Raw genomic sequence first — 13799 nt, 5'->3', positions numbered from 1 at the left:
TGCAATTTTATTCACTGCAGAACTTAAGACTGTTTATAATGCAGTCCACGCAAAATTCCCTGAACTCATAGCAATCATGGGCTTCCTCCATGCTAGGTTCCAACTACACCATGCAGCTTTACTCCTTGCATATCTCATCAATTCCATACTCCACATGTATGTATACAATCTACATCTTTTTTTTGCTGTACTTTTTTTTTATTATCATCATAATCTTTGCATCAAGATACATAGCAATGATGGCAGGTTTCTTTTTAAAGCTTAGTATTAAATATTAAATATCTTTCCCCAGTTTAATTTTACATTACTCTGCCAAGAAAAAAAAAAAATTAACACTCAAGTTATTTGAAGCCTGGACACACTTCCATGATTAGCCGGGCTATGTAAAAGTTGGTGTCTTATTCTTCCTGCTACGTAAGCAGATCTAGGCCCTAGAAAGATGGGACCAGTGTGCTACAAAAATGGATAGCCTGTTATAAGCCAGGTTACAAAGTAAGGACAGGGGTAAGAGAGGGACATTTTCTTTCAGGAAAAAGAAAACTATTTCTGAAGAGTCCCAGTCCATAATTTTTTCATAAAATGGTTGAAGGAGCAGGTAAGATCTCAAAATGAGCTTCAAAGTACTGTCTCTGTGAAGGAATGGTGGTTGTCTTGCTGAGGAGGGTGACTGTTGAGGAGGGGGATGACTATGTTGACCATCCACACCCTCCCCAGCTAGGGGAATGGGAGTGGAAAGTTTATTGCCCAGTGGCTGTGAAAGTGAGCTGAAGCTTAACTGGTACTGAATTCTCTAAGAAGTTTCTTCTAGAAACAGACAATTCAGACTCTTTCTCTCACTTCAGCAAAGAAGTTATTTTTAAAAGCACTTGGGAAGTTCCTCCTCCACCTCAAGGTGGGAAGGCTCAGAGAAGGAAGTCATCAGTACAGCCACCTTCTAGGCCATAACAGAATTCCTGAAGGTTGGAGACCCCCTGAAAGTGGACAAAGGCTGCGGCCACCACCAGGATGTGGCAATTCTGATGGGACTGGAACCATGTGTCAAACTTTCCCGGAAAGAAGCACTCAGGAATCTGAGCAGCATAAAGCCAGCTCCGGTGATGTACATCACAGCCATGAGGAAGAACCAGCCCATCTGGCCCACTGTGGTGGCCTTGATGAAGCCCTCAGCAATAGTAAAGTGCATGCTGGGCACAACACCACTCAAGCCAAGTCCTAGGAACACTCCTGCTCTTGTTTGCTGGTGCTTAGGAGTGGCAAACCAGTCCCACTGTGCCACAATGATGTCAGAGATGCTCAGGACACGGACGAAGGAGAGGTAGATGAGCCGAGGCGGTGGAGAGCAGTAGAAGGAGTAATAGAGCCAGGGGACAAAGCTCCCCATAATCAGTAAGGAATCCCTGAATAGCCCAGTTTGGAAAAAGTCTAGGAGACTTTGTCTGAATGACAATAAACGGTATGGAAGAGCCAGGAAAAGCTGAGGCAGAGCACTGCACCCAAAAAGCACATGCCAAAAACCACTTTCTCCTGAAGAGGGGCATGAAGTACATATTTGGTCTAAGCATGGTCAAGATTCCCAAAAAGAGAAATAGCACGAAACCAAGTAGATGGGTCCAAATGTTGCCAGTTTCTGTGTGGATGCAGAAGATGCTCTTGAAGCAAGCACAAAAGGAGGGCATGGGTGATCTGTGGCCATGTAGCAGATAGTCATTGTCCTTCAGCCAGTCAGGAAGTACATCATATGGGATGACCCTCCAACGCCCCTCCCAGACCTTATATATGAACTCCTCCATCTTCTCCATGGCATGGTGGGCCTGCAGGGGAAGTGTCAGTACCCATACCTCATTTTTACTTTTTTATTATATGTTTTGTTCATTATTTATCCAAGAAACAGTAAAAAAAAATCATGCTTTTTAATGAAAATGTTTCCCATGTTAATTGTACTTACTCCTCTTCTTTTTAGAGATGTAAGTTTCTTCATGTAAAATCCAATTGTGATGTTCCTCTAAAGTTGCAAGTACACTAGAAAGAACATCAGTGTATTGAAAACTACTTATAACTTAATTTCAATCCCACTCCTCTTTTCCAGTTATGTGATCTTGGAAAAGACCTTTAACAACTTAGGAAATTGATATTTTCTTTTGCATATAGGAGGATTTATTGTTTTTTAAATACTAAGTCACCATGGAACACATTTTTTTTTCTGATTAAAAGACTTTCTGGCATATCAAGATCCATAGTATTTTTTTTTTCTGTGTGTTTGTGTGTGTAGTGCTAGAGGATTGAACCCAGGGTCTTTTTTTCCAATTAAAAAACTTTAATAATTCTTTAAAACATAAGGAATAAAAATTAATGCCTTTAGTTTATTCACTCAAATAATATCAGTAACTTTTTAATAAGACATAATGCATGCTTTATGGCAGGGATAGAAACATGAATAATTTATGAAGCATTCCACTTGGGAACTCTACATTTGTAAAGACATAGCAGCAACAAAGTACTTATCTAGGGAAAAGTATGATTCGGAGATTAAAAGAGGAATGGTAGTGAGGAGTGAATTTGACTCTGGGACATCCATGTCATGGAAAAGAACTGGGCTTGAAGAGCAGTTTGGGAATTAATATGTAAGTCTATTTGAGAAATATATAAGCATAATTGTTTAATATATTGATTCTCCAGTTTTAAAAGTCATATGTGGCAGATAAGAGGACATTTAGAAACTATAGAATTGAACTAAATTCACCCAGATCATAGCTACTGCTTCCTAATATATTTTGATATTCATAAACTTTTTCAGACTTATAATACAATTTACATGAGTATACTTTGAATATTTATGTCTACAAATGTATACCTAATAGCTGGGTGCAGTGGCACATGCCTGTAATCCCATCAACTCAGGAGGCTGAGGCAAGGAGGATGGTGAGTTAGAGGCCAGCCTCAGCAACTTAGTGAGACTCTGTCTCAAAATAAAATATTTAAAGGGCTGGGATGTAACTCAGTGGTAAAAAGAGCCTGGGTTCAATTCCCAGTACCAAAGAGATTAATATATATCCTTCTACAGATCAGAAATGAGTCAATAATATGCATCCTGGTTTTTTTTTTTTTTACCTTTGGCTACATTTGTTTTTATTTTGATATTCTTTCTCCTTATTACTCTTTCCTTTTTTTTTTTTTTAAATTTTTATTGTTGGTTGTTCAAAACATTACATAGTTCTTGATATATCATATTTCACACTTTGATTCAAGTGGGTTATGAACTCCCATTTTTACCCCGTATACAGATTGCAGAATCACATCAGTTACACTTCCATTGATTTACATATTGCCATACTAGTGTCTGTTGTATTCTGAGGGGAGGGGAGGGGGGATAGTAGAGGATAGGAAAGGCAGCAGAACCCAGGGTCTTGTACATGGGAGGCAAGCACTCTACCAACTGAGCTATATCCCCCCAGGCCATCATAGAAATTAATTATAATTTTAAAAGATGAATATTAAATGTATGTATGAAGTAGAAAAAATCAGTTTAACTTTTTTTTTTGGCTAAGAGTAATTTTGCAGAAAAAACCATTAACTCCATAATTCAAAAGAGAAATTGAAGGGATTATAAATTAAGTTTTTATTAAGCCGTTAGGAGCAGATAATAAAATGCAATGTATTTCTTGGTGTTGTATCAAAAACTATGTATAGGCACAATAAGAATGTAAACGTGGAAATTCATGCATTCTTTGCTAGTTATTTCTTTCGGCAACTATATTCCCAACTGTAATACTTCAAAAATTAAGTACCCTATGGCAAACCAAACTAAGAAGGATCATCTGTTTCCTTGGGGAGCGTAGGTGTCTATATTACCTGATGTTCTGTTTCAACCTCCCAGTATAAAAGAAAAGGTATGGCACTTATTGACTCTATTTTAAGTGGATTCAGGATGTAGAATGATCGTAAAGGCCAAGAACATACACAAAGCAGTGATTGAAGCACATAGTGCATTTATTGCTTTATGGAAACAGACTGTAGGTAGAAAGTAGTCAAACTCAGTTATAGTCATCATGTCATATGATAAGCTGTCCTTTCTGTAATATACTATTAAGTCTGATAATATTCTATCAAAAATAGTTTTAGAGCATTTAACATTATTCATTGTGAACTTCTTTATTTATGGACATATGAACATGAAAATATAAAGCCATACACAAGGTCACTGTGTTCCTTGTATAAAATGTCACTAGTAGCCTGTTTTTTCAGCATCTATTATGGAAATCTGTGCATCAGTATGTCTAGAAACCTAAGAGGAAAACAGAACTTGTTCTCTACTATGGAGATTATAGATGAGCATAAATGGGTCAAAACAGTCACATAACCCCCCCCCCCCGGGGTTTATATTTACATCCCTTTCTAGCATTACAAAATCATCATCCTTAGTTATAGTTATTACCGTAAAGAGCAGACTGTACATGATATGTTTTACATAGACAGAATTCAAATTAAACTTTTTTAGGAAATGAGGTTTTGATATTTTATTTTCTGTAAAAGGAGACACTAATAAAGCATCTTCCCAGAAGGTCCCTAAACAAAATTCATCAAAGAAAACTGTGAGTGGCTATCTCAAACAAATATCTAAAAAACAACTTGTAAGTCTCTTCTGTTCTTTACCCATTAGTAAATTAGATTCATTAGACTCAATTAGATTCATTGGATTGATAATTACTGCTTTGAAAACTACAGTGTGGCCTTGAGTAATTATAGCTTTAGATTAGTGATGACTGGCGGTTGGGAAGGGCGGACATCAGAATGAGTTTAGGGAACTGACAACATGTGGCCAAGTCTTGCATAAAAAGTAACTGGCATAGCTGCCAAAGTGAGCAAAAACTGAGGCATGTGGGAGGAATGAAAGAGACCAAAGTTGAAAGATAGCTAGGATTAATATTTGCTCAATTTAATTTTTTATACCTTTATTTTATTTATGTTTCCTTCCTTCCTTCCTTCCTTCCTTTCTTTCTTTCTTCTTTCTTTCTTTCATGGTGCTGAATATTGAACCCAGTGTCTTTCACATGCTAAGCGAGTACTCTACTGATGAGCCACAACCCCAGCCCCTTTTAATTTAATTTTTGACTAGAAATACTGAATGGAATTTGTTTTAAATTTTGATTGAGAGGTCCACTCTCAATATCTACCTTTTATTTTTTTAGCTCAAAATAATGCTCACTTATGGATTTTTGTATCCACTGAACTAGTTTATATACAATTTTATCCACTATAAACACATGGGAGTCTATCCATTCAAATGAAATTTGAATTTGAATGAGATTGAATTCAAATGAAATTTGGCTGCACATTAAATATAGATAAAGTAGGAGAAGGTTTTACAACTAATACATTTCATGAAACAGTAGATCTCTTAGGCAAAACAATGAAAAACTTTGTGAATATTAATACATAAGGCAAAAATAAGACAATAAAAAAAATTCACCAAAGAAAGACTGATAGTAAAACTGTTTCTTATATCTAGATGTCTCAGAATTCTGGTGAGTACCTGACAACTTTTAGGGGAAACATTCTTGTGTAATATGAACTAAAGTTGCTATACTTATCACTAAATTAATTTTATTTTTTAAAAATCTGTATAACTTTCAAGTAAGGCCTTTTGAGTTCTGATTGAATTCTTTTCCCCATCAAGTTTTTTATTAAAGAACTGAACCACCAGACTCACTTTATAGTTGCTGGGAAGAATCAGTGTCAATAGGAAGAATTTATAGTCTGTTCCTGTTTGACCTAAAGAATATTACTTTGCAATTATTTTTATAACTATGTAGACATTGTAAATACATTTTGTCTTCAAGATCCTATCTCTTACTGTGATAATCACTGCAACTGTACCAGATATATGGAGACATTGTACCATATATATGGAGAAACTGTTATATTACTGATAGTAGTTGGACATTCAATATCTATTCCAAAAGCCATTTTAGTGAATGGGTATACCCCACATGCAATATAGGTAAGTCTATGTCCAAATCTTTACAACACTAATATCAAATGTCACCATATCTACAAATACTTAATTTTCAGTATATTTATCATATATTCTCCATACAAAAGTACTTGTGGTGCTTATTCATGATGGTTGAAAATGTAGTAGGATAACAATAGAAAGCTAATTCAGGCTGGCATTATATGTCAGGATAAAGGCAACATTATATGGGAATTTAAACTCTTGTCTGGGGTATCATTTCAAGCTGCCAGTTGAGGCAGGTGCATATACATAAGACACAATATAGAAATGACTTCTAATCAAGTTCCTAAGGGGCTAATATTTTAGCCATTGAACTTGGCCATGATTTTACTTTGGATGTTATCTGAAAAATAGATTGGTTTATGTCCCTTACAACTAAAGAGGAGCCATCCACAAAGCCAATAACTAGAGAAATGAAAACAGTATATTCACCTTTAATTCAGAGAGGAAATTCAAGTGAAACCAATAATATGACAGACACTAAAGGGACAGAGAGAGACAGACAGAAACACACAGAGAGGGAGAAAAAATGGGAGAGAATAATAACTCTTATTTACCAAATTTTGTTTTATCTACTAAACTGCATAACTCGGGTGTACATTTTAAATACTAACTCTATGAATCCTCAGATCATCATCATTTCTACTGTTAGCATGATAAAAACAATGCACAGGTAATTTAATAGCTACCCAAGGTCACTGTGCTAATAAGTGACTGAAGCAGGAAATAACAAGAGGCCATCTGATTCCAAATGCCTTCCCTGTATCAGCCAGGCTATATTATATGTGTTTAATGACATTTATCCAAAATATTCCTTTTTATTTTTCCCAAAGCAAATATAAAAAGAAGAAAAATAAAACATTTTCTGTACTCATTCTCTTTTGTCTTAAGTTTATTTTTCACAATATAGTTAAAATTTGGTCTTAAATACAATTCTTTAAATTCCTTTTATTTTCATATACAGCTAACAAATAATACAAATTACATAGTGTTTATAAACACAGATAAGGTCAGAGTCTAATAAAAGAAATATAATGTTTAGTTATTTTTTCTCAATACTTAAAAGTAGGAATAAAATCCTATGGTAATTATGATATAGAAGAGAAGATAGAGTGAATGCTTTACATTTAATGAGTGATTGAGTTCAATATGGCTGAAGAATAAATCCCATACATCTCTTATTTGTGAAAGTGTCTGAAACAGAGATTACATTTACAACAGACACTGCTGTGTCACCCAGAGTCTTAATTGTAACAGTATAATGATCTGGTTATTCCATCCATTTGTAGTTTCAAATTGCTGAATTTAAATAATTCATGAAGCAAATATTACCTGAATATGTGAAAGGTGAAAAAATCACATTCTAACTGTATAGCAAAGAAAAAAGTAAAAAGAAGAAATTTAAGTTCTCAAAGCAATTGCAGTTTTCAGGAGGAAATTAATATTTAGTTAATGAATAAATGGACACAAGAAACTTACAATGGTTCAATATTCCTCTGAAGATAGTTAGTATGTTAAATACATGCAGGGTATAGATTCCATGGTTAATATTTTGCAAGTGTGAAATATGTTTTATTCCCATTTCCATGGAGATTTCAGGTTCTATAGATTTCAAACCCAATTTTGCAAAATGTGAAAGAGGTTCAAAGAAAAATGAAGGACTCTTGTATATAGTAATTCAGTTACATCAGTTACAAGAATTACATGTCTTCATCATATTTTTATAGTAAATTTTACAGTTCAGTTTTCTCAGGAAATAAACTCTAAAGATTAGTATAAAGCACACAATTATTGAATATTCTCAGGGTTAATTTCTATGATTAATTTTAAAAGAACCAGTGATGGTAAATCTATTTTTTACAGAGAAACATTCTTGTGAAACATGAACTGTAAGTTTTTATACTTGTCTGTACATTAATTATATAAAAAGATTGAATAATTTTCTAATCAAGTCATCTGATTATCTTTGAATAATTTTTCCTCAAGTATGTCTGTTAAAGAACTGAATATCTCTTACCTCACAGTTTTTGGGAAGAACAACTCTGGAGAAACTTTCAGGTCTTTGTATACATGATCGTAGGTTGTGCCTACCTTGAAGGAAGAACCAGTCTAATGAGAAGAGGCTGACCCAACATGTGGAATTTAGGGCCTTGAAGCTATAATGTCCCAAATATCTAATTTCTAACTCAAATTAAAATTAAAGCTCATCTAAGATTCCATATTAAAGAATATTTTTAAATAGTAGTTTTCTTTTTAAAGGGACCTATAAGCTTGAATAGAATGCTATGATTATTAATTATACAAGTTTCTTAGAAACTGGAAAAATTTTGCAAAAATTTAAAATAACTTTAAAATTTAAAAATTCAAAAAGTTATAATAACTCTGATAGTAAGTATCATTCCATTGAATGGAAGAGGATGATCAGCTCTGAGGGGTATAAATGTCTACTGTCTAATCTACACTTAGCAGAATTTTCTAGTGGAAAAGGCAGTAAAAAATGTCTATCAGCAGCCAGAAATCATCTTATTCCTCACTTGACAAAGTGGCTGGTTCATTTATTTAAGAGCATTCTGTTGCTTTCAACAAAGGTATCCCTCTGTAAAAATCCGATGTCCCTAAATTTCTCAGAGTGAAACTAAGTTATTATTAGAAACATCCCAATAATTACCAGAAAATAAAAACCTTAGAAGCAGAGAAGGGTCACTAACATTATCTTAGTGCTAATAAATATTCTTGTCAAAATGAATATTTTAATAAACTTTGTTTCATCTTAAGAATCATCATTAAAGATGGATATATATGCCTATTTTTTGAGCATATAAACAGAAATTGAACTAGTGCTGCAATAATGATAATCATCTTTACTTTTTCCATGACTCAGCAAATCATCTTAGTTTTATCACTAGCACATATCTGTTAAGCTTACAGTAATCCTTTTTTATAATGAGTGTTCCCATGGGGTAATTACTACATAATGCTTTCTTATTATAGTGTTGATTCTAATCTCACAGTAACCTTAGAAATTCAGTCTCATGATAATAAGGGATTTCATATCACTCTTTGGCTGTTAACTTTCCTCTCAGTAAATGTCTTTCTCCTTTCAGCTATATACATTTAATTTAAAATATTGATATAAAATTTTTCTGAAGACATTTGAGGAAAAAGAAATAATCTTTTGACAAATCCATGTCTCCAAAATTCAAGACAACTGACTATGCTATATTACTATTGCACATGCATTGCCAGATAACTGTGATGTATTCCATCAATGGGAATGGTATATAATTTAATTTAATAGTATATTGAATTTCTTCTATTTAAAAGTCTTCAAATCACACACTTCTATATTTTTAAAGGCACTAAGAGAAGAAAAGCTTCATAGTTTCTGGAAATAGGCAACATAGCCATGAGTTGCCTTACCTATTATCAGAGGATTGTGAAACTATTTTAATATGTTTTAAGTCACCAAGAACCTGGGGATACTTGATATATTAGCCAATTCCATTTCCCTTTTCCCTTTATGCATATAGGATCCGGGAATCATGAGGAAAAAAATAAAATTAGTCTTTTTAGATATATTAAATAATATAGTAGGCAATACATCATTTTAAAAATAATACTTTGATGACACAAAGTAAGACTGTTTCATTAAGCAGTATTTAAAAAATATATTTCCAATTGTTTTGTGTCTCTAAAGTTATCTCTCTTAATTGCCATAATAGTAAATGTTTTTACCCATCACTGACACATTAAAATTTTAGGGTTTATACATGACATTACCTTTTTCATTTCTTTCATATTACGTGTCTTAAGAAATGTTTTAAAACAGTTTAAAAGAAATGACAGACTATTAAATTAGACTATTAAAACATAATTAGAAATAAAAAGAATATCAAAGCTAAAAATACAATTTTCGTAAGAGTCAAAATCTTTATCATATTTAATATTTAATTTGACTCTTAATTTTCTAGTAAGACAAAGAAGATGGGAGGAACAAAGGTAAATCACAAAGATATTGTGAAATTATATATATATATATATATATATATATATATATATATAGGCTCTCTCTGAGAATCAGATGATTCCTAATGTTGCAGTTCAAAATAGTTCATTATGAGACATGGAATAAATAAAAGGAAGTATCCACATTGTCATCTTTTGTTTCTGTTTTTATAATAAATGTAAAAAAATGTTGCATCTGATACTTAGTTGAAAGTAACTTTTGACAAATTCATTTCACTAAGTGCTATTCAGGAAAGATTTTTTAATATATCTTTTTTATTCTTCACCAAGGCTGGTTGTATTAGTCAGAGTTCTATAGAGGAACAGAATCAACAGGAAGTATGATTATAAAAAAAAGGGATGTATGAGATAAGCTTATACTACCAGAAGCTGGAGAGTCCACAATGGTTATCTGCAGGTTGGAGCTGGCAGAACAAGAAGATGAAGTCTAGAACAAGAGGGTTCAATGGTGCTACCCTTTAGAGACCAAAGTCTTCTGGAAACACCCTGGAGAATCACTGGCAGAGTCTGTTTTGGAAGAATGAAGGAGTGCGAGTCAGATATCCTCAGGCGATAGAAGGAGCAATCAAGAATCTATTCAAGATGAATTGAGTTTGCATCTTCTGCTGCTTCCTTGTTCTTCCAACTTTTATTCCATCCAACACACCATCTTATTAGACAGTGCTTTCCATGCTTAGGGAGGGTTTTCACTTCAGTTTGCCATCCCACATGTCAATCATCCTAGACACACCTTCATTGAAACACTCAGAAGCCTCTTAATCTTTGACGCCTCTTAATTCAAATATCTTTGCAATTCAAATTAACCATTATGCTGGTAGTATAATGATTCTTCTGCCAATCTCAGAAATGCTTGTGGAAATGATGAGAACTCTAGGGATACACATTTCAAACTAACCCTTGGAAAGTTTCCTGATAAAAGATAAGACATGAGGAAATACAAGTAGATCCATTGGTTCATACAAAATCCTTTTTGATCTTTTCCTTTATTTGGATTCTGAGCATGCTGTAAATCAACCACCAGTATAATCTAACATAAAAAGAACAGTCCATATTCTTCCTGCTCAGATGACAAAATTCACAACTTGGGAACAGATGAAAAGACACATTAAGAATATTGCTACAATACAAATACATCATAGCACAATATTACCCCTCAGCAGGGGCCTCTCAATACCACACACCATGAAATTATCTTGAAATTTATAAAGTTACTTTTTGAGGTATGATAGCCTGTTGATTAGCTTCTTGGCTACAAAGTAACTATATAGACTCTAAAAGAGGTAAGTCAATGTGGAGACTGAGCATGATGTATGAAATACCCATGTGAAATGTCAGTAACTGAGATATTAAACTACTTGAATGTGCAATTGCATGAATCAGTTCAATTGCATTTAAAAATACCTTAAAGCCTCTCATAGTATCTGTACTAACCTCGGTTTTGACTGGTCATATGACTTGTAGAAACTCTTAAGTTAACTCCAATACGGTACATAGGAAGAACAGAGATATTTTGTCCAATATGGCAACCTTTGTTTGAATGATGACTCTTTCTCAATAATATCCCTTAGTGACATTTTAATTTTCTAGTTTCAAAAAGCAGATTGTGTATGTATGTGTGTGCATGTGCGTGTGTGTGTGCATGTGGTGTGTGTGTGTGTGTGTGTGTTTGTGTATGAAAGAGAGACAGCAACTTATGATATAAATTGTAAATTGTGGTTAAAAATAATTGCTTCCTTCTCTCTGAAAAAATCTATATATTGTAGAAATAAGACAATAGGTAGCTTATACTTTGAAAGGCAGATGTTTAGAAACAGCATCTCTTTTGCATTAATTCTTTATGCACAGTTCCTAAAAATTCTCTGGAAATGCTCACATTTTAGTTTCTAACTGTCATAGACATGTCAAAACTATCCATAGAATTCCAGAAGCTTAAATCCCTAGAACCTAATGAAAATCTAAGTAATTTAGAGGCTGCCATTGATGCCCAGGACTTCTACATCAAAGAAACATTTGAATATGGTGGCAGGAACTGCTTAGCTATTGTGATTCTCTTCATTTTATGGATCACAATTTAAGAAAATCCATACAAGTCCACAAAAGCTCCAATGTAGGGATTTACATAATGTTTAAGTAGCCTGGGTAAGAACTTCATAGCTCAATTTAAGTAGCCTGGGTGAGAACTTCATAGCTCAAGTCCATGAAGTACATCTCACATAGAGAATCACTTACATATCCTCCCGCAAGTAATTCAATGTACTGTATTGTTCCATACTGATAAAATCAACAAAACAAAACAAAAATAAAAACAAAAACATCCAACAACAGAAAAGCAACAAACACAAAAAACATGTAGACCCTCTGAGGGAATAAACTATAAACAGAACACTGAAAGCAGTCACATCTTAAAGTTAGGCAAAGCAGGGTGAATTTAGTTCCAAAAAAAAAAAAAAAAAAAAAAGTGCAATTCTTCACAACCAACCCAACATACACAGGGAGCTAAAGAGATTATTTTATCCGCCAGTGGGGAAGTATCTCCTAACACTATCAAACCTTGTCTTATAAGTTCAGCCTCCATGTGGGACTTAGACTAGGATAGTCAAAAACTGTCTTTAGCTCTAATAAGGTCTCAAGTTGACAAAAACTGATACCAGAAGTCAATAAATCAACAAATCTATGAATAAACTCTTGGAGCTTTATGTGACTGGCAGCTAGAATATGTGAGAATAAGGATGGACCATATTTGGTCTTTGTGTTTGCAGCATAAGGGGGAAAACAGATCAAGAATAAAATATGTTGCTAGCATTCTGATAAAAGTATAATCATATGCAGTAAAGGCACAGTGAGAGAGTAATTGATTTCACCTGGCCTGGACATAAGTGCAGTTACCAATGAATATTTTATGTCTACTATGAGAGATGAAAAGTTTGTGAATTTTGAAGTGCAGTGCAGTGATTATGCTATCACTCTTGAGTAGATTTCCTAGATAAGAGGCTGTCTCTGTCCCTCACTGGCTGTGACCTTGAACAGCTTGATTAAGGGTGTTATTGCTCATTTTACTCTCTATATATGAAGATTACGATAGAACATTGTTTCAGGGGTACTATGAGTGTGTAATAAGGCAATAAAAATAAAAGTTTTGTAAGATTCCTCAGCCCATAGTAAGTCCAGTGTTTTAGAATTCTATTATATGCATTCAGAGTGTATATCATCAAATATTATTATTATTATTTTTATGAGAAAGAAGAAACCAATAATAAAAGTTAAGGAAAAGGAGGGGGACAGAAATAAGAAATTCAGTGGAATGATTATTATAAAACTTTCTGATATACATCTATGAATACACCACTGGATTACACTCTGCTATCATGCATAACTAAAAAAGAACAAAGGAAAAAAAACAGAAAGAAAAAATCAATAGGATCACTCTGACATTTCAATAAATCTGCCCCTTGGACTTAATATTTTAGAAATGTTACCTGGCAGATCTCTAAGTGTAGTCTACTTATATCTAAGTATTCCAAAAGGGATTTTGTTATTTACTTCCTAAATTATAGTTCATCAAAAAATAAAACACATAATCATTTTTAATCAATCAAAAATTGGTAAGTTAAATCATTGTAATCAATATGCTTTATCCTAGTGATTTTAAGTTTAAAATCACAAAAATCGTTAACTAACTTGGATATAATCATAATTTAAAAATGAAAAGAAAAACTAATTTTTATTTGAAGTCTAAAAGTATTTTATTAATCTAAAGGCC

At 33.4% G+C, this 13799-nt stretch overlaps 1 pseudogene; it reads right to left on the bottom strand.

The window, feature by feature from the left end:
- Window positions 1-827: 827 nt before the first annotated feature.
- Window positions 828-13799, bottom strand: part of LOC114092816 (adiponectin receptor protein 1 pseudogene) — a 56031-nt pseudogene continuing 43059 nt past the window's right edge.

This window comes from Marmota flaviventris, chromosome 7 (genome assembly GCF_047511675.1).
Source record: "Marmota flaviventris isolate mMarFla1 chromosome 7, mMarFla1.hap1, whole genome shotgun sequence".
NCBI classification, from domain to species: Eukaryota; Metazoa; Chordata; class Mammalia; order Rodentia; family Sciuridae; genus Marmota; species Marmota flaviventris.
Note: the sequence above shows the minus strand (reverse complement) of the source record. Positions and strands in the feature narration are given on the sequence as shown.